General features: G+C 45.3%; 1 long non-coding RNA gene across 3 annotated transcripts in view; it reads right to left on the bottom strand.

The window, feature by feature from the left end:
* LOC139581293 (uncharacterized) overlaps positions 1-21,958 on the bottom strand; it is a 121,047-nt gene that overhangs the window by 54,633 nt on the left and 44,456 nt on the right. For all 3 annotated transcript variants that reach the window (XR_011676183.1, XR_011676181.1, XR_011676182.1), the window contains exon 3: positions 15,168-15,299. This is a non-coding gene — a long non-coding RNA (uncharacterized lncRNA). The remainder of the gene's footprint in view (positions 1-15,167; positions 15,300-21,958) is intronic.

Genomic DNA, 21,958 nt, shown 5'->3' with positions numbered 1-21,958 from the left:
TCTGTGACACGGAGAGAGACAGACAGTAAACTTTATCATGATTACTAACAGAGACAGTCCTAACAAGCAGAAAGAAAGACCAGCTCAGACACATAGCGCAAGATTACACCGGAGGCCCATTTCTGCTCTCTCTCGCTCCATCTCTTTCTGTCTCTCTCTGTCTCTGATTCTCTCACTCCGCCTCTCTCTCCGCCTCTCTCTCTCACACATACACACACACACAAAGTAATTCCTAGAGAGGATCTGTGTCTGATTCCTATATCTGACAGTAAATTATATTCTTTGAGTATCTCCTCTGTTTCTAGGATCAGGTTGCAAATGCGACCAGCTTCCTTTCTGGTTTTCCGTCATTGATTAACCAGATATGTCTTATAGCATTAGATATTTCTACATAGTATAAAATGTGGTTCATTCAATTATTCAAGCACAATTTAATGCAGCCTTTACCGCATTCACAGTAAAGGCTGCATATGTCAGCTCAATCGGAAATGCCCTATACATTTATATTGGGGTATAGGGCAGATCTTCAGCGCTACAGATTGAATCTACCCCCTAGTCTGAATGAGATAATGTGGTTCTAAATACAGGAAGTCTGGCACTTTTTTCGTTCTGCCCTGTGTACCACGTGGGAGACAGGTCTGCTGGATGTTTGTACATTGTGGGTTGATTTGGATAACTATAAAAACCCAAAACACTCCACACGGTCCCCCCTCTCCCCCTGACTCTCCTCTCTCTCCCCCCAATACCCCAAATCTCTCCCTATCCCTCTCTCTCTTTCCCCCCTCCCCAACCGCTCTCACTCAACCCCCTCTCTGCCCCCCCCCCCCCCTCCCACCACCTCTCTCTCCAATGACCCAACTCTTTCATCTCTCCACTCCCTCCCTTTGTCTCTCTATTTCTTTCTCTCGCTCGCTCTCTCTCTGTTTGTGTGGAGCCAGACATGAGGCCTGTCCAGAGCTGAGTGGTCACTAAGCGCACTAGAGCCTGGGCAACTGTGATGTCACCAGGATTCCACAAGGCTCTAGACAATGGTTGTCTCCGGGCATAACTCAGCCAGAGAGAGAGGTTGAGATGTGTGTGTATGTGCGAGCGTTTGGGGGGGGGGGGGGGGGGGGCTGCTAATCACAAACACACTCACTCAACCGCTCACTCTCTCATTTTTTCTCTGTCTCACAGATTCACAGTCTCACAAACGGAAACCAACTCAATTCACTCACTCACATGAAAGCTTGATGATGTCGCCACTCACAAACCCATTTTCTCATCCCTACCTATCTAAAACCACAGACACAGAGCACATCAGACCTTCTCCGTAGGCATCACGGTAAGATACCAGCCATGGGTCAGTCTCTGATTGCTGCAGAGTACCTATGGAGCCCTCATGGGTGAGACACAGAGTTGGGGAGTGAGCTTCTTACTGTGTTCAGTCACAACCCATTTGACAAGACAGAATTGTAAACAACAGAAATGTCTCTTATCTAAAGAAATCTAAACCCAGACGGACCAGTCTCCAGTAGACCAACCCGCTAGTCTAGAGACCGTTCGGTTCCAGTCTAACCACTTGTGAGGACTCCCCTCCTTAAGCCCAGGGGCTCAGCAGAGGTGAGGTGAGGTGTGAATGCTAATACAGCTCCATCAGTGTGCCATCCAGAAAACAATCCATGCTAATGCCTCCACAGACAGGAGTCCAGTTAGCCCAATCAGCCAGGGGAATCATCTAGAGTGGCGAGGTGAGGGCTCCGGGAGCAACGGGGCCCTGATTGCGGGCCGATTTACAGGCTGCATGGATAATGGCTGGCAGGGACATGGTTCTGATGGAGAGGGCTCTGACTGCACTACTGGAGGTGAGGTAGGGCCAAGACAACCTGTACTGTCCAGAGACACAAATGTACTAGCTCTGGGCAAAACACACCTTGTAGGAGTAGTGGTAAAGAAAGTGTGTTGTGGATTTCCTGGGTTGACCCTAACAGTTCACTACTGTTATATGACCTATGCGTGGCCCTGAGGGCTTTCGATGAGTTTGACCCTCTAGTTCAACATCACAAAAGATAACGTAAAACAACCCAGCAAGCTACTTCCTAACCCGGTTGCTAACAACCAGACAAAAGGGACACTGCCTTTGGGGCCTACAGTGGGGTTTGTAAATAGATGTGAAAAGGGTGAGGTCCGCAGGAATGAAGAGGGTTTTCAAATGGTAAGTGTGTATATGAGGGGAGGTGAGAGGGAGGAGGGGAATGGGGGGGGGGGGAGGATCGAGAGGGGAGTTTCTATAGAGCATCCCCTTGATGTTCCTGAGTCCACCTTGCATTAGAGGGGGTGAGGAAGGGCCCGACGAGCAAGAGAGGCCTCTTCAAAATGGCCCTGTGGCCCTTTGTGGGTTTGGTGACCAGCCAAGGGGTGGGCCAGGGGACATCCATGACTGGAGGCCATCTGGAGGTTATCTCCATGGCAACACAAAGACATGTATCTAATGCAGACATCTCACTGGCTGGCTGTCCCCACAGTCAGTTTGGGACAGAAGGAGAGATCTAGTATCTAATTGAACCCAAACAGGCTAAGTCCCATCGGCGGAGACCAGAGTGATACTACTACTAGAATTCTGTTTGGAGTGGATACGCTCCATAAATCAAATGAAATTGTATGAGTCACATGCGCCGAATACAACAGGTGTAGATCTTACAGTGAAATGCTTACTTACAAGCCCTTTAACCAACAGTGCAGTTTAAAAAAAAATATGGATAAGAATAAGAGATGAAAAAGTAACAAGTAATTAAAGAGGAACAGTAAAAAATACAGTGGGGCAAAAAAGTATTTAGTCAGCCACCAATTGTGCAAGTTCTCCCACTTAAAAAGATGAGAGAGGCCTGTAATTTTCATCATAGGTACACTTCAACTATGACAGACAAAATGAGGAAAAAAAATCCAGAAAATCACATTGTAGGATTTTAAATTAATTTATTTGCAAATTATGGTGGAAAATAAGTATTTGGTCACCTACAAACAAGCAAGATTTCTGGCTCTCACAGACCTGTAACTTCTTCTTTAAGAGGCTCCTCTGTCCTCCACTCGTTACCTGTATTAATGGCACCTGTTTGAACTTGTTATCAGTATAAAAGACACCTGTCCACAACCTCAAACAGTCACACTCCAAACTCCACTATGGCCAAGACCAAAGAGCTGTCAAAGGACACCAGAAACAAAATTGTAGACCTGCACCGGGCTGGGAAGACTGAATCTGCAAAAGGTAAGCAGCTTGGTTTGAAGAAATCAACTGTGGGAGCAATTATTAGGAAATGGAAGACATACAAGACCACTGATAATCTCCCTCGATCTGAGGCTCCACGCAAGATCTCACCCCGTGGGGTCAAAATGATCACAAGAATGGTGAGCAAAAATCCCAGAACCACACGGGGGGACCTAGTGAATGACCTGCAGAGAGCTGGGACCAAAGTAACAAAGCCTACCATCAGTAACACACTACGCCGCCAGGGACTCAAATCCTGCAGTGCCAGACGTGTCCCCCTGCTTAAGCCAGTACATGTCCAGGCCCGTCTGAAGTTTGCTAGAGAGCATTTGGATGATCCAGAAGAAGATTGGGAGAATGTCATATGGTCAGATGAAACCAAAATATAACTTTTTGGTAAAAACTCAACTCGTCGTGTTTGGAGGACAAAGAATGCTGAGTTGCATCCAAAGAACACCATACCTACTGTGAAGCATGGGGGTGGAAACATCATGCTTTGGGGCTGTTTTTCTGCAAAGGGACCAGGACGACTGATCCGTGTAAAGGAAAGAATGAATGGGGCCATGTATCGTGCGATTTTGAGTGAAAACCTCCTTCCATCAGCAAGGGCATTGAAGATGAAACGTGGCTGGGTCTCTCAGCATGACAATGATCCCAAACACACCGCCCGGGCAACGAAGGAGTGGCTTCGTAAGAAGCATTTCAAGGTCCTGGAGTGGCCTAGCCAGTCTCCAGATCTCAACCCCATAGAAAATCTTTGGAGGGAGTTGAAAGTCCGTGTTGCCCAGCAACAGCCCCAAAACATCACTGCTCTAGAGGAGATCTGCATGGAGAAATGGGCCAAAATACCAGCAACAGTGTGTGAAAACCTTGTGAAGACTTACAGAAAACGTTTGACCTATGTCATTGCCAACAAAGGGTATATAACAAAGTATTGAGAGAAACTTTTGTTATTGACCAAATACTTATTTTCCACCATAATTTGCAAATAAATTCATTTAAAAAATCCTACAATGTGATTTTCTTGATTTTTTTTTTCTCATTTTGTCTGTCATAGTTGAAGTGTACCTATGATGAAAATTACAGGCCTCTCTCATCTTTTTAAGTGGGAGAACTTGCACAATTGGAGGCTGACTAAATACTTTTTTGCCCCACTGTAACAATATATTCGGGGGGGTGCCGGTACAGAGTCAATGTGCAGGGGCACCGGTTAGTTGAGGTAGTATGTACATGTAGGTAGAGTGAATTAAAGTGACTATGCATAGATGACAACAGAGAGTGGCAGTGGTGTGTTGGGAGGGGGGGGGCAATGTGAATAGTCTGGGTAGCCATTTGACTAGATGTTCAGGAGTCTTATGGCTTGGGGGTGGAAGCTGTTGAGAAGCCTCTTGGACCTAGACTTGGCGCTCCGGTACCACTTGCCGTGCGGTAGCAGAAAGAACAGTCTATGGCTAGGGTGGCAGGAGTCTTTGACAGTTTTTAGGAGTTTTCTCTGACACGTATAGAGATCGTGGAGGGCCTTTCTCTGCCTGGTATAGAGGTCCTGGATGGGAGGAAGATTGGCCCCAGTGATGTACTGGGCCGTTTGCACTACCCTCTGTAGTGCCTTGCGGTCAGAGGCCGAGCAGTTGCCATGCCAGGCAGTGATGCAACCAGTCAGGATGCTCTCGATGGTGCAGATGTTGAACCTTTTGAGGATCTGAGGACCCATGCCAAATCTTTTCAGTCTCCTGAGGGGGAATAGGTTTTGTCGTGCCCTCTTCACGACTGTCATGATGTGCTTGGACCATGTTAGTTTGTTGGTGATGTGGACACCAAGGAACTTGAAGCTCTCAACCTGCTCCACTACAGCCCCGTCGATGAGAATGAGGATGTGCTCGGTCCTCCTTTTCCTGTAGTCCACAATCATCTCCTTTGTCTTGATCACGTTGAGGGAGAGGTTGTTGTCCTGGCACCACACGGCCAGGTCTCTGACCTCCCTATAGGCTGTCTCGTTGTTGTCAGTGATCAGGACTACCAATGTTGTGTCATCGGCAAAATGAATGATGGTGTTGGAGTCGTGCCTAGCCGTGCAGTCATGAGTGAACAGGGAGCACAGGAGGGGGCTGAGCACGCACCCCTGAGGGGCCACCGTGTTGAGGATCAGCGTGGCAGATATGTTGTTACCTACCATTACCACCTGGGGGCGGCCCGTCAGGAAGTCCAGGATCCAGTTGCAGAGGGAGGTGTTTAGCCCTAGGGTCCTTAGCTTATTGATGAGCTTTGAGGGCACTATGGTATTGAACGCTGAGCTGTAGTCAATGAATAGCATTCTCACATAGGTGTTCTTTTTGTCCAGGTGGGAAAGGGCAGTGTGGAGTGCAATAGAGACTGCATCATCTTTGGATCTGTTGTGGCGGCATGCAAATTGGAGTGGGCCTAGGGTTTCTGGGATGATGGTGTTGATGTGAGCCATTACCAGCCTTTCAAAGCACTTCATGGCTACAGACGTGAGTGCTACGGCTCAGTAGTCACTTAGGCAGGTTACCTTAGTGTTCTTGGGCACAGGCACTATGGTGGTCTGCTTAAAACATGTTGGTATTACAGACTCGGACAGGGAGAGGTTGAAAATGTCAGTGAAGACACTTGCTAGTTGGTCAGCGCATGCTCGCAGTACACGTCCTGGTAATCCGTCTGGCCCTGCGGCATTGTGAATGTTGACCTGTCTAAAGGTCTTACTCACATTGGCTGCGGAGAGCGTGATCACACAGTCTTCTGGTACAGCTAGTGCTCTCACGCATGTTTCAGTGTTATTTGCCTCGAAGCGAGCATAGAAGTAGTTTAGCTCGTCTGGTAGGCTTGTGTCACTGGGCAGCTCTCAGCTGTGCTTCCCTTTGTAGTCTGTAATGGTTTACTGGCCCTGCCACATCCGACGAGCATCAGAGCCGGTGTAGAATGACTCGATCTTAGTCCTCTATTGACGCTTTGCCTGTTTGATGGTTCGTCGGAGGGCATAGCGGGATTTCTTATAAGCTTCCGGGTTAGAGTCCCGCTCCTTGAAAGCGGCAGCTCTACCCTTTAGCTCAGTGCAGATGCTGCCTGTAATCCATGTCTTCTGGTTGGGGTATGCACGTACGGTCACTGTGGGGACGACGTCATCGATGCACTTATTGATGAAGCCAACGACAGATTTGGTGTACTCCTCAATGCCATTGGAGGAATCCTGGAACATATTCCAGTCTGTGTTAGCAAAACAGTCCTGTATCTTAGCATCTGCTTCATCTGCCCACTTTTTTATTGATCTAGTCACTGGTGCTTCCTACTTTAATTTTTGCATGTAAGCAGTAATCAGGAGGATAGAATTATGGTCAGATTTGCCAAATGGAGGACGAGCTTTGTATGCTTCTCTGTGTGTGGAGTATATTTGGTCCAGAGTTCTTTTCCCTCTGGTTGCACATTTAACATGTTGATAGAAATTTGGTCAAACGGATTTAAGTTTCCCTGCATTAAAGTCCCCGGCTACTAGGAGCACCGCCTCTGGGTGAGGGTTTTCTTGTTTGCTTATGGCGGAATAAAGCTAATTCAATGCTGTCTAAGTGCCAGCCTCTGACTGTGTTGGTATGTAAACAGCGACAAAGGATATAGATGAAAACTCTCTCGGTAGGTAATTTTGTCTGCAGCTTATCATGAGAACTCGACCTCAGGCGAGCAGTAGCTCGAGACTTCCTTAGATATCATGCACCAGCTGTTGTTTACAGGAGGCTGCTGAGGGGAGGACAGCTCATAATAATGGCTGGAACGGAGCAAATGGAATGGCATCAAACACATGGAAACCATGTGTTTGATGTATTGATACCAAGCCACTGATTAGTGGTTGGTTTAGAGTGGTCTCTTCACTCAGGTCTTCTCTATGAAGGGTTTGTGGTTGGTTTGGAGTGGTCTCTTCACTCAGGTCTTCTCTATGAAGGGTTAGTGGTTGGTTTAGAGTGGTCTCTTCACTCAGGTCTTCTCTATGAAGGGTTAGTGGTTGGTTTAGAGTGGTCTCTTCACTCAGGTCTTCTCTATGAAGGGTTAATGGTTGGTTTAGAGTGGTCTCTTCACTCAGGTCTTCTCTATGAAGGGTTAGTGGTTGGTTTAGAGTGGTCTCTTCACTCAGGTCTTCTCTATGAAGGGTTAGTGGTTGGTTTAGAGTGGTCTCTTCACTCAGGTCTTCTCTATGAAGGGTTAGTGGTTGGTTTAGAGTGGTCTCTTCACTCAGGTCTTCTCTATGAAGGGTTAGTGGTTGGTTTAGAGTGGTCTCTTCACTCAGGTCTTCTCTGTGAAGGGTTAGTGGTTGGTTTAGAGTGGTCTCTTCACTCAGGTCTTCTCTATGAAGGGTTAGTGGTTGGTTTAGAGTGGTCTCTTCACTCAGGTCTTCTCTGTGAAGGGTTAGTGGTTGGTTTAGAGTGGTAATGCTATGCAGATTCCTCGCTCTCTTTCTATTTCTCTCTCTCGCTCTTTCTCCTTCTCTCTCCTCTCTCTCTTTCTCCTTCTCTCTCCTCTCTCTCTCTTTCTCCTTCTCTCTCTCTCTCTCTCCCAAACACCACAGGGCCCTCAGCAATCAATCACTGACATGACTGTATTGGGGAAGTTGAAAAAGGAGGATATAGAACAAGTTCCTCAAATAAAATGTCAATGTCAGATGTCAAATTGGATCTCAAATATGAATGAGATTATCTGTCCCACCGTTTCATTCCAAACGTACAGTATATGTTGAAAGTTTGTGAACCGAGCCGAAAGAATTTTGTGTCTATTTTAGGATGTCAGCAACACCTGTTAGTTAGACAGAGAGACAGAATGCTCACGGGCCAGTTTGATAGGGATTTAGGTCAATGATGACTACTGATACATACTATCTACGTATTTTGGCCAGTTTGAAGACACGATTCATGAAAGTAAAAACAACAGTGAGTTTGCAGTTTCAGTTGTTGTATTTTCCCCCAGCCCACATACATCCCAGGAGGACAGAGTGGGGAAGAGAGGGTTACAGAGGGGGAGAGGGGTTGTAGGGAGTTTTGGGGGTGCATGGAGTATTTGGGGCTGACTGGATCTATTTAGCCCCCAGCCATATGCACCCCATCCCTCCACCCCTCCTCCTATTCCTCTACCACCCCTCTCCTCCCCCTGGCTTTGTGCGCCCTGAGTCCACTCCTCCCCCTTTTGTCACCCGGGCATTCCGCTTTGGTTAGCACACACAATGGCCGCTCAGTGCTCAGCCTCCTGACGCTGCATTCTGCCTGAGCACCGGGGAGCGGGCCGAGGGAGGCGTGTGGGAGGCAGAGGGGCTCCTGCAGGGGGGACGGGGGGTGACAGCAGAAGCAAATCCCATGTGACTAAATGCTCCCTCCTCACCTCTCACTACCATCACCATCCAACTTCAGCACCCATGCCCCATCCACAGTTCCACACATATGGGCCATAAACAAGTGCCATTGGACCAGAGCACGGCACAGTTCAAAACAAAAAGCCCAACTCAGCTAGTCAAACAAACAGGTGTCTCCCATGGCTGGCTATCTGCATGGGTGTGTATTGTTGTAGTTGTTATAGCCAACTAGCTTCTCAGACAGAACATGTGCCCACCCTCATCTACCTGTGTGTTCTCTTCATCATATATACGCTATTGGGCACACATTCCAAATTGAATATTAGGACCTGGCTTCAAACATTTCTGTCTGAAAATTAATCCCCAACTTTCACCAATGTGAGTGTAAAATTGGGACAATTAAAATGGACTTAGACGTTTTTATAAAATATTTCCCTGGAATATTGTTCTTGTAGGTTTAACTCGATGTGATGTTGTGTCAGTTATTGTTTCCCTATCACAAACACTTGTTCATTTGTGATTTAAACAAATATTTTTCAGCATATGTCATTGGGTAAAAACTACAAACCATATAACTGTTGAATGTTTTAAATTAGCATTTGTAAGTTTGAGAAAAAGTTGCAAAATTAGCATTACAAAGAGTTAGGTGGCTTCTCTGGTATAGGTAGGACAGGGGGATAGAGGTGTGAGTGTGTGAGTGTGTGAGTGTGTGTAAAAAGGGCTAAGGGGGATCAGTTGGAGTTTCAAAGCCCCTGCTTGTTCACCCATATTTCACACCATGGTGACATCTTAAAGCCTAGACGGGCCTGGTTGCTTCGCCCTCTCTTTCACTTTCTGAGGAAAAAAGGGGAATTTGGAGGCCGGGGGGGGGGGGGGGGGGGTGGCAAAATATATGCAAATGGTCACCAGAGGGGATACGAATTTTATGGGTTTAGAATTTAGTTCAGCCAACCTGAATAATGAAATGTCTGAACAAAAAAAACACCCCCCCCCATCTCCCAAACTCTCTACCTCTCATTCCCACCCCCACCTCAGGCCTCGTCTCTCCTCCCTCCTGCCAAGTTCCTCACATACGAGATGCTCAGTACATCCAAACTCTCATTAGGATCTCCTTACTGGCCAGGGAGCGGGAAGGGAGTCACGGGTGGGGAGGAGAGGAAGGGAGGAGGAGGGGAGAGAGGGAGAGAGAGGAGTGGGGGCCAGCGTACCTGATCAGGCAGAACATGTGGCTCCTGATTACGACACTATTTTCTCAGCAGGTCCCCCAGCCTCATCCTGGGCCTGTGAATATAGAGCAGAGGCCCAGCCAATTGCCTTAGCACTGCCTCTCGCTGTCTCTCATTGCCGCTTGCCTAATGGTAGAATTAAGGCCGTACAGAGTGATTTCATCAGCCTTTGTGGTTTTTCTTTCAAAGAGAATATTTTTTTCTCCTTCTTCCAAATAGCTGTATTGTAGTGTGGGGGGTCTGGCGTGCATGGGGAGCGAGCGAGCAGTTCTACACGACTGAACATAACGTTACAACAGGTGGGGAATAGACGCATAGTGACGCTGCTACGGCGATTTTAGGGAACATCATGGCTTGATACGATCTACATGTGTTGAAGTTGTGAGGCTCAACTCCAAAACAAAAGGTTTATTAAGGAAACAAAACGTATATGATCCATGTGATTAGACTGGTTACCCTGTGGCAGTTTGCTCAACAATACGGAATGTTTCAGTACTATACGGTCCTCTGTTCTACATACCTGTTCTACCTACATATCTGATGAGGTTACTGTAGCATTCACTAAGCTGAGCTGAGCTGCAACACCAGATTGTATAGAGGACAGGCATGTTTAGGGTTAATCGGTTGTTAGCTGTCCCTTCATATAGATTAGTATTGACACAAACCCAGAAAGGTTACGTTATGGGATAGCTTTAAAGACCTGCTGTATAAATCCTCTACACTCCTTCCCTCTCTGTCAAAGGACATTAAATCTCGTCTACATAATGTATATACACAGACCACCACCCATTGTCTTACCCCCTCTACCATCAGTCCTATTAGCCAAGGTACAATCATTGGATACCAAAATGGATGAGCTCCGATCAAGGATATCAATGGGACATTAAAAACTGTAATATCTTATGTTTCACCTGAGTCGTGGCTGAACTATGACATGGATTACATACAGTTGGCGGGGTTTTTGGTCCATTGGCAAAATAGAACAGCTGCCTCCGGTAAGACAAGGGGTGGCGGTCTATGTATATTTGTAAACAACAGCTGGTGCATGCAATCTATTATTAAGGAAGTCTCAAGGTTTTGCTCGCCTGAGGTAGAGTATCTCATGATAAGCTGTAGACCACACTATTTACCAAGAATATGTTAATCTATATTTTTCATAGCTCTCTATTCGTAGCTGTCTACACAAACCATTTCTGGCACTAAGACGGCACCCAACGAGCTGTATAGGGCAATAAGCAAGCAGGAAAATGCTCATCAAGATGCGGCGCTCCTAGTGGCCAGGGATTTCATAACAGGGAAACTTAAATCCGTTTTACCTCATTTCTACCAGCATGTTAAATGTGCAACCAGAGGGAAAAAAACTCTAGACCACCTTTACTCCACACACAGAGATGCGTACAAAGCTCTCCCTTGCCCTCCATTTGGCAAATTTGACCATAACTCTATCCTCCTGATTCCTGCTTACAAGCAGAAACTAAGGCAGGAGGTACCAGTGACTCACTCAATAAGGAAGTGGTCAGAGAACGCAGATGCTAAGCTACAGGATTGTTTTGCTAACACAGACTGGAATATGTTCCGGGATTCTTCCGATGGCATGAAGGGGTACACCACATCAGTCACTGGTTTCATCAATAAGCGCATTGATGATGTCGTGCCCACAATGACCGTACGTACATACCCCAACCAGAAGCCATGGATTACAGGCAACATCCGCACTGAGCTAAAGGGTAGAGCTGCCGCCTTCAAGGAGTGGGACTCTAACCCAGACGCTTACAAGAAATCCCGCTAGGTCCTGCAACGAACCATCCAACAGGCAAAGCATCAATACAGGACTAAGATCGAGTCATACTACTCCAGCTCCGACGCTCGTCGGATGTGGCAGGGCTGGCAAACTACTACGGACTAAAGGGAAGCACAGCTGAGAGCTGCCCAGTGACACGAGCCTACCAGACGAGCTAAATAACTTCTATGCTCGCTTCGAGGCAAGCAACACTGAAGCATGCATGAGACATTAGCTGTTCTGGACGACTGTGGAATCACACATACTCCGTAGCCGATGTGAGTAAGACCTTTAAGCAGGGCCAGACGGATTACTAGGACGTGTACTCCGAGCACGCAGTGACCAACTGGCAAGTGTCTTCACTGACATTTTCAACATGTTTCAAGCAGACCACCATAGTCCCTGTGCCCAAGAACACTCACGTCTGTAGCCATGAATTGCTTTGAAAGGCTGGTCATGGCTCACATCAAAACCATTATCCCAGAAACCCGAGACCCACTCCAATTTGCAAACCGCCAGAACAGATCCACAGATGATGCAATATCTATTGCACTCCACACTGTCCTTTCCCACCTGGACAAAACAAACACCTATGTCAGAATGCTATTCATTGACTACAGCTCATCGTTCAACAACGTAGTGCCTTAAAAACTCATCACTAAGCTAAGGACCCTGGGACTAAACACCTCCCTCTGCAACTGAATCCTGGACTTCATGACGGGCCGCCCCCAGGTGGTAATGGTAGGTAACAACACATCTGCCCTTCCTGTATTCCCTGTTCACCCATGACTGCATGGCTAAGTACGACTCCAACACCATCATTAAGATTGCCGACGACAACAGTGAGACAGCCTATAGGGATGAGGTCAGAGACCTGGCAGTGTGGTGCCAGGATAACAACCTCTCCATCAACGTGATCAAGACAAAGGAGATGATTGTGGACTACAGGAAAGGAGGGCCGATTCTCATTGACGGGGCTGTAGTGGAGCAGGTTGAGCTTCAAGTTCCTTGGTGTCCACATCACCAACAAACTATCATGGTCCAAACACACCAAGACAGTCGTCAAGAGGGCACGACAAAACCTATTCCCCCTCAGGAGACTGAAAATATTTGGCATGGGTCCTCAGATCCTCAAAAGGTTCTACAGCTGCACCATCGACAGCATCCTGACTGGTTGCATTACCACCTGGTATGGCAACTGCTCGGCCTCCGACCGCGGGAAGTGCGTACGGCCCAGTACCTCAATGGGGCCAAGCTTCCTGCCATCCATGACCTCCATACAAGGCGGTGTCAGAGGAAGGCCCAAAAATTGCCAAGGACTCCAGCCACCCTAGTCATAGACTGTTCTCTCTGCTACCGCACAGCAAGCAGTATCAGAGTGCCAAGTCTAGGTCAAAAAGGCTTCTTAACCTTTCTGCGCACAGATCCCGATTACGGGATCATTTCCCTAAACAACCGCTGAATTGCAGGGCGCCAAATTCAAAAATATGACAAAAAATATTTATAATCATGCAATCACAAGTGAAATATACCAAAACACAGCTTAGCTTGTTGTTAATCCACCTATCGTGTCAGATTTTGAAAATATGCTTTACAGAGAAAGAAATCCAAGCTTCTGTGAGTGTATCAATCAATGCTACAACAGCTAGCCCCAAATTAGCATGGTCACGAAAGTCAGAAAAGCAATAGAATTAATCGCTTACCTTTGATAATCTTCGGATGTTTGCACTCACGAGACTCCCAGTTACACAATAAATGTTATTTTTGTTCGATAAATATTACTTTTATAACAAAAAAACGCCATTTGGGTGGCGCGTTATGTTGAGAAAACTACAGCCTCGTTCCGTTCGACGAAAATTCCAAAAAGTATCTGTAATGGTCGTAGAAACATGTCAAATGTTATTTATAATCAATCCTCAGGTTGTTTTTAACAAACATAATCGATAATATTTCAACCGGACCGTAACCTATTCAATAAGAGAGAAAAGGAAAATGGAGAGCTCCCCTCTGGCGCGCAGGCACTATTCAAAGGACACCTGACTACTTTTGAAAAATCTTGTTCATTTTTCAAAATAAAAGCCTGAAACTATGTCTAAAGCCTGGTCACAGCCTGAGGAAGCCATTGGAAAAGGAATCTGGTTGATACCCCTTTAAATGGAAGAAAGACTGGCCAGGAAACACAGATTAAAAAATATATATATCACTTCCGGGTTATATTTTCTCAGGTTTTCGCCTGCAGAATCAGTTTTGTTATACTCACAGACAATATTTTGACCGTTTTGTAAACTTTGGAGTTTTCTATCCTAATCTGTAAATTATATGCATATTCTACGATCTGGACCTGAGAAATAGTCCGTTTACCTTGGGAACGTTATTTAAAAAATATAAAAAATATGACCCCTAGCGTCAAGATTAACAGCTTCTACCCCCAAGCCATAAGGCTCTTGAACAGCTAATCAAATGGCTACCCGGACTATTGGCATTGTCCCCAACCCCCATTTTTACGCTGCTGCTACTCTCTGTTTATTATCCATGCATAGTCACTTTACCTCTACCAACTGTACATGTACATATTACCTCAATTACCTTGACTAATCGGTGCCGCCGCACATTGACTCTGTACCCGAACCCCCTGTATACAGCCTCGCTACTATTATTGTATTGTTGTTCCTTAATTATCTGTTATATTTCAACTTTTTTCCCTGAAAACTGAACTGTTGGTTAAAGGGCTTGTAAGTAAGCATTTCACTGTAAGGGCTACACCTGTTGTATTCGGCGCATGTGACATATTACATTTGATTTAATAACACTGGCCCATATCAAAAGGCAGCACTTAAAAATGTGCTGTTTAATAGAGTCCCCCTCTAACCCTCAGAAGACCCCAATCCTTTAGCTCTATGGCCTGGATTTATTAAGGTCTGCAGGTGCATGGGCTAAAAAGGAGAGAGTGGAGAGGGTTGAGGGGAGAGAGAGGGGTGAAGGGTGTGAAACTGAATGGTCAGAGGGGAAGAGGGGAGATGAGAGGGAACACACCCCTACACCCCTTCCCTCCTCCTTTACTCTCTCCCTTTAACCCCCCTCGCTCTATACCTCCCTGCTGCCACACGAGAGAGAGAGTGTGAACTGTGAATGGTGCCGCCTGGCGCTACCAACCCTTCCTGGGCGCAGTGTGGGCAGGCGAGCAGGGGGAGGGCAGCCATGCGGCAAGGAGCCCCTTTCTTCCCAGCCACCAGAGGAGCAGTAATGACAGTGGGACTGCAGCTGTGCTCACTGAGGCTTGTGTTGGCCTCTGTACCTCACCACACTCCCAAAACTAACTCCCCTACCCCTGGTCCTGCCTCACAAACACCACTCAACCACCGTGAGCTTCCCTAGCCCCAAACCACCATGATAGGATCATGCTGTCAGATAGAGTTGGGGTCAAATCCATTGGACATGGAATTTCTTCATAGGAGAGTAAGTCTGTTTTTGGATTGTCAGGAATTTAGATGGACTCAACCATAGATTTGGTATGGGAGGGAGAAAGGGAAGTAGACCAAAGCCCTTGTCAAAGCCTGAGTGGGCCTCTAAACCCACCTGTCAGGTAGTAGGGTACTCCAATGTTGCTGCTGACCTGGAGAGGGCTTCTCTGGGTTGGGTGGAGGATTTCCTCTGCTTCTCTTCAAACCTACATCTCCAATGGGGTTTACATGGCTACCTGTGAACAGACTAGATCACACAATATCCTGTTAATTTAATGTAATAAGCACAACATTTTATGCCAAAAATATTTGCAAGCACAAAATATGTAATCCAAAAGGCAGACATCATTGCCTATCCACAGACCCAAAAGACCCAGCTAGCACATAATGTTCTGAGAACCATATGTTTCTTAGAGCTTGGTTGTCCTATGGTCATTTTGCATACAACCTTGCCACAACTTTCTGGGAATGGTGAGGGTTAGTTACTTGCCTTTGGAACATTCATAGCACATTTAACCTCTTAAATGTAATGGCAATATGTAGATTTCCGCCTAAATAGACATACCCAAAAGTAACTGCTATTCATGTGTAATTACATGATTCTGACATGCAAAAAACTTGGTAAATTTGGAAAGACAACATCTGGGAAAGTGTGAGGAAATGATCAGAAGATAGGAGTTACGTAGTTCAGAATACACAAGATCAAGCACTCACAAAATAACAGGTTTTTTTGTGTTTTTTTAAAGTAATCTTTCATTGACAAGGTATAAGTGAATTATTGATGACTAGAGGTGGAAACACATCAGATGGCTTCCACAACATGTGAACAATATTATTTAAAAAATGGGATTGATAGACCTAACAAATAGAAATGGCCAGATGTTTTAGTAAGTGGTGTCAGGTGTGGTCACTGAACGTTTCCAAGTCTCTGAGCCAGGAAGCAATAGTTCACATCACTCATAAATGGTGCTAGGCCTTGCTGTGTCCCACCCAGGTAAACTGCATATTCCTGGAAAGCATATCTCATTGGCTACAAGACTGTCAAGGTGCATAGTAGCCAATCCCCTGTGAAATGGATGCCTACAGCGTGTAAGCAGGCAACAGCATATATTTTTGATGGGCAAAGTCACTAGGCGATGGCCTAGATTTGTTCCTACCAACCTAAGGATTCATTTGATACACCAAATGTAGCTGGAGCACAAACACAGACCAAATTGAAGCTTACCTTGTAAGATGTTTACTGTTTGATGAAAACGTTGTGTAAAACAAACATTTGGACTCTCACAGCTGGTGATCAATAACGGTAGGTCACAGGCAGACAAATAAGATATCCTCATGATCTGTGGCGTCCCGGGCTTTTGGTGTGTATCAATGTATTATGTGTTTATTTCGTTTATGCTTCACAACACTAACCGGAATGTAGGTAGCAGACATCTTGAAATGAGGTCATCGCCTCGGCCTGCCCTTATACATCCGTATGCCCATATATGGTAGTAAGACACACGAAAGATCTGAAGGCACCAATCAATAGCCAAGACACTCAGCTTTCCGCAAACACCGTGCTTTTGCAGATAGGGGCTACCTTTCTCATACCAGACTGAATTAAAATTTAAAACATCTAATAGGGTCCCCAAATATGGGGACTTTACACTTAAGAGGTTATAAGTAACTTCACAAAAAAAATAAAAAATCTTGGTATTTCATTAATTTAACAGAACGTTTCCTAAAAGTTCTAACATGCTTACATTTAATTTCAATTTTGGTAATGTTCTAGGAACATTCTCCAACTGGTTTGACATGGGATATGTTTACAAATAGTTCAGAGAACGTTAAGAAACAACTTTCTTCTGTGGGAATTTCAGTACTTAAGCAAAACGTTTCCTACAGGTTTCCTCATGGTTCTATTTAAAGTCATGTTCGTAAATTGTTCCAAGAACATTAATAAAACTTTCCATAACAAACACAAGAATACTTTAGTAAAGTTCAGAGAACATTCTTAGAACGTTATTTAAAAACATACATTCCATTCTCAGAATGTGACAAAAACTTTAATAACATCCAAAGTGTAACGATTCTCGTTGGTGGAAGGAGAGGAGGACCAAAATGCAGCGTGGTAACTGTTCGTCATATTTTAATTTCAAACTGAACACTACACAAAATAACAACGATAAGAAAAACGAAACAGTTCTGTAAGGTGAACAGACACTAGACAGAAAATAAACACCCACAACCCATAGTGGGAAAACAGGCTACCTAAATATGATTCTCAATCAGAGACAACGATCGACAGCTGCCTCTGATTGAGAACCATATTAGGCCAGACATAGAAATACAACAACATAGAAAACAGAACATAGACTACCCACCCAAACTCACGCCCTGACCAACCTAACACAAAGACATAAAAAGAAACTAAGGTCAGAACGTGACACAGAGAACGTTGTAATAATGTTATTTAAAAGCATATACATTCAGTTCTCAGCATCAACAAAACTCTCTCTATCCTCTGTCTTGTAAAGTATGTTGGCAGCGCCCACTAATTGGCCACACCTGATCTTAATCTTGCTTGTTTCCTTTGAAATGGGATCTGGTTGGGTCCTGGACTTTCTGAAGGGCCCCACCCAGGTGGTGAAGGTAGGAAACAACATCTCCACTTCGCTGACCCTCAACACTGGGGCCCCACAAGGGTGCGTGCACAGCCCTCTCCTGTACTCCCTGTTCACCCACGACTGTGTGGCCATGCACGCCTTCAACTCAATCATCAAGTTTGCAGGCGACAACAGTAGTGGGCTTGATCACCAACAACGACGAGACAGCCTACAGGTAGGAGGTGAGGGCACTCGGAGGGTGGTGTCAGGAAAAAAAACTCTCACTCAATGTCAACAAAACAAAGGAGATGATTGTGGACTTCAGGAAAGCACCCCCCTATCCACATCAAAGGGACAGCAGTGGAGAAGGTGGAAATTGGTAAGTTCCTTGGCGTACACATCACAGACAAACTGAAATGGTCCATCCACACAGATAGTGTGGTGAAGAAGGCGCAACAGCAGGAGCGCCTCTTCAACCTCAGGAGGCTGATGAAATTTGGCTTATCACCCAAACTCTGACAAACTTTTACAGATACACAATCGAGAGCATCCTGTCGGGCTGTATCACAGCGCATCACCGGGGGAAAACTACCTGCCCTCCATGACACCTACAGCACCCGATATCACAGGAAGGCCAAAAATATCATCAAGGACAACAACCACCTGAGCCACTGCCTGTTAACACCGCTATCATCCAGAAGGCGAGGTCAGTATAGGTGCATCAAAACTGGGACCGAGAGATAGAAGCTTTTTTTCAATCTCAAGGCCATCAGACTGCTAAACAGCAATCACTAACTCAGAGAGGCTGCTGCCTACATTGAAACCCAATCACTGGACACTTTAATAAATGGATCACTAGTCACGTTAAACAATGCCACAATGCCACTTTAATTATGTTTACATATCTTACATTACTCATCTCACATGTATGTACTGTATTTTATATAATCTATTGCATCTTGCCATTGCCACTCAGCCATCGTTCATCCATATACTTATATGCACATATTCTCATTCACCCCTTTAGGTTTGTGTGTATTAGGTAGTTGTTGGGGAATTGTTCGATTATTTGTTAGATATTACTACATTGTCGGAACTAGAAGCACAAGCATTTCGCTACACTTTCATTAACATCTGCTAACCATGTGTATGTGACCAATACAACTTGATTTGATTGAATAGACTAAAATGAACAGCTTTGTATGCAGAAAAAAACATGACATGCTAGTGCCATACTGGTGGCTCAGTGGACTTATTCCATAGATATAGAACAGAAGATTATTGGTTCAAATCTCACTGATGCTGTGTAACAATAAAAAATATATGTTTTTTTATGATTGATGTCTAAGGAAATTAATTTGTGTTATTAAAAGTCATATTGAAACGTTAAGTGAAAGTTAAGGAAGTTATTCAAAAACCTCCAAATAACCTATAATTTCTGTTCTCAGAGCGTTAATAAAACCTCCCAGGAAAACTTTCACGGAACCAGAGTAAATCTCCCTGCAACCTAAAAATAAACGTTCACAGAAAAGGCAAAATGTTCACTTCTGGTGAAACCAAAAACATACGTTCTCACAACTTCCAAGGAACCAAATGTGCTAGCTGGGGTGTGAGTCACACACTCGCTTAGACAGTAGCATAGTGCCACAGAAGAGGTAGCAGTAACTACAGAGGGTAAACAAATATATTTAGCTGCAAAGTGGAAGGACAGCTGAAGTGGCTTAGTTACTGCAACTCTTGAACTCTGCCAGAAAAACTGTATTAGTCACCTGTTTTAACCGTTACGACACACACACACACTGTCCTATGTCACTAGAGCTTCTCCAAGTGCGGAGGAGAAGAGAACACACCCGAGGGACAGGAATAACAGGCCACTCCAGCAGCAGCAGCAGCAGCACATCGGACACAGTGGCACCACACAAGAGCAAAGGAGTGTCAAAAGGGCCTGACTAACCAACATCTCCTTATCTCCATCTCTAATCCCCTGCCATCTCACCACCACCTTCTCCTGCTCCACAGCTACTGTTTACAGGTCGGACAAGTCAGGGGGAATGCCGGCTTGACTGGCGAAAGTAGACGTCTCTTTCAAAGAAAAGTCCTGGGCTGAGCACAGAAGAGTTATATAAGAGAGGAGTAGGAAAACGATGAGAGAGAGATTCCAATTTACATGACAACTTAGTAAAAATGTTTTTTTATTACTCATTCAGCCCCTAAATCACTCTGCACCCCCGCTCTTTCCCTTCTTTAGCCTGTGCTATTAAATCCCCATCTTGACCCCTGACCTGGGGCCTGGGCCATAAAGAGCCCCTCACGGGTCACAGGCCTGATTGTAGCATTTGAATATGAAATGGCCTCCATCCGTCGGGCATGGAAACAGCCCCCCCGCTCTGAGACTCCTGAGACACAGGCTGACCCCCAGGAAAGAGTGGCTCCCGCCGTTCAGATCAGGTCAGCAGCCCCGGGCACAGCCACTCTCTATCTCAATTTAATTCAATTCAAGGGGCTTTATTGGCATGGGAAACATATGCTTACATTACCAAAGCAAGTGAAATAGATAGTAAACAAAAGAGAAATAAATAAAATAAAAATAAAAAAAACATTACATTCCAAAAGAACAAAGACATTTCAAATGTCATATTACAAATCAAATCAAATTGTATTGGTCACATACACGTGTTTAGCAGATGTTATTATGAGTGTAGCAAAATGCTTGTGCTTCTAGCTCCGACAATGCACCAATATCTAACAAGTTACGGTGTTGTAACAATGTTCAAATAGTTAAAAAATAAAATAAAAGGGAATATAAACATAAATATAGGTTGTATTCACAATGATGTTTGTTCTTCACTGGTTGCCCTTTTCTTGTGCCAACAGGTCATAGATATTTCTGCTGCGATGGCACACTGGCATTTCACCCAATAGATATGGGAGTTTATCAAAGTTGGATTTGTTTTCAAATTCTTTGTGCGTCTGTGTAATCTGAGGGAAATATGTCTCTCTAATATGGTCATACATTTGGCAGGAGGTTAGGAAGTGCAGTTCAGTTTCCACCTAATGTTGTGGGCAGCGTGCACATAGCCTGTCTTCTTTTGAGAGCCAGGTCTGCCTACGGCGGCCTTTCTCAATAGCAAGGCTATGCTCACTGAGTCTGTACATAGTCAAAGCTTTCCTTAATTTTAGGTCAGTCATAGTGGTCAGATATTCGGACACTGTTTACTCTATGTTTAGGGCCAAGTAGCATTCTAGTTTGATCAGTTTCTTTCTTAATTCTTTCCAATGTGTTAAGTAATTATATTTTAGTATTCTCATGATTTGGTTGGGTCTAATTGTGTTGCTGTTCTGTGGCTCTGCGGGGTCTGTTTGTGTTTGCGAACAGAGCCCCAGTACCAGCTTGCTTTGGGGACTCTTCTCCAGGTTCATCTCTCTGTAGGTGATGGCTTTGTTATGGAAGGGTTGGGAATCACTTTTTAGGTGGTTGTAGAATTTAATGGCTCTTACCTGGATTTTGATAAGTAGCGGGTATTGTCCTAATTCTGCTCTGCATGCATTATTTTGTGTTTTACGTTGTACACAGAGGATATTTTATCAGAATTCTGCATGCATAGTCTCAATTTGGTGTTTGTCCCATTTTGTGAATTCTTGGTTGGCGAGCGGGCCCCAGACTTCACAACTATAAAGGGCAATGGGTTCTATAGTTGAGTATTTTTAGCCTAATTGGTATGTCAAATTTGATGTTCCTTTTGATGACATAGAAGGCTCTCTCTCTCCCACTCCCTCTCGGTCCTTGGGAGGATGAGAAGGAGTGAAGGATGAAGAGAGGGGAGGAAAGCGGGGGCGAGAGTGAGAGAGAGGAGAAAGAGAGGAGCAAAGGGGGGGCGAGAGTGAGAGAGAGGAGAAAGAGAGGAGCAAAGGGGGGGCGAGAGTGAGAGAGAGGAGAAAGAGGGGAGGAAAGGGGGTGAGAGCGAGGGAGTGGAGAAAGAGAGGGGAGGAAGGGGGGGAGTGAGGGAGAGGAGGAAGAGAGGGGTTATTTAAATATGAGCCAAGAGGCGATTTGTGTTAGCATGACAAAAGAACCCACCATCTCCCCTGATTGGTGTCACAGCTCAGGCACTAAAGTCATGCAGGCCCCCTGGGTGGGGTGATGTGGGGAGCACTGGCTTATTTATGCATCCGAGATGTGATATTGGGGAGGACAGGGGGCGGGGAAGGACCTGTCATCAAATTTGAAGGGCCGAAGTGTGGACAGCTACTAAATAGAGAAAAGTTTGCATTTCTTGAAGAACTGCCCAAGACTTAAACGCCCCTCACTTTTTCCTAA

This window comes from Salvelinus alpinus, chromosome 7 (assembly GCF_045679555.1).
Source record: "Salvelinus alpinus chromosome 7, SLU_Salpinus.1, whole genome shotgun sequence".
Taxonomy (NCBI): Eukaryota; Metazoa; Chordata; class Actinopteri; order Salmoniformes; family Salmonidae; genus Salvelinus; species Salvelinus alpinus.
The sequence above is the reverse complement of the archived record's forward strand: the minus strand, read 5'-3'. Positions and strand labels throughout refer to the sequence as shown.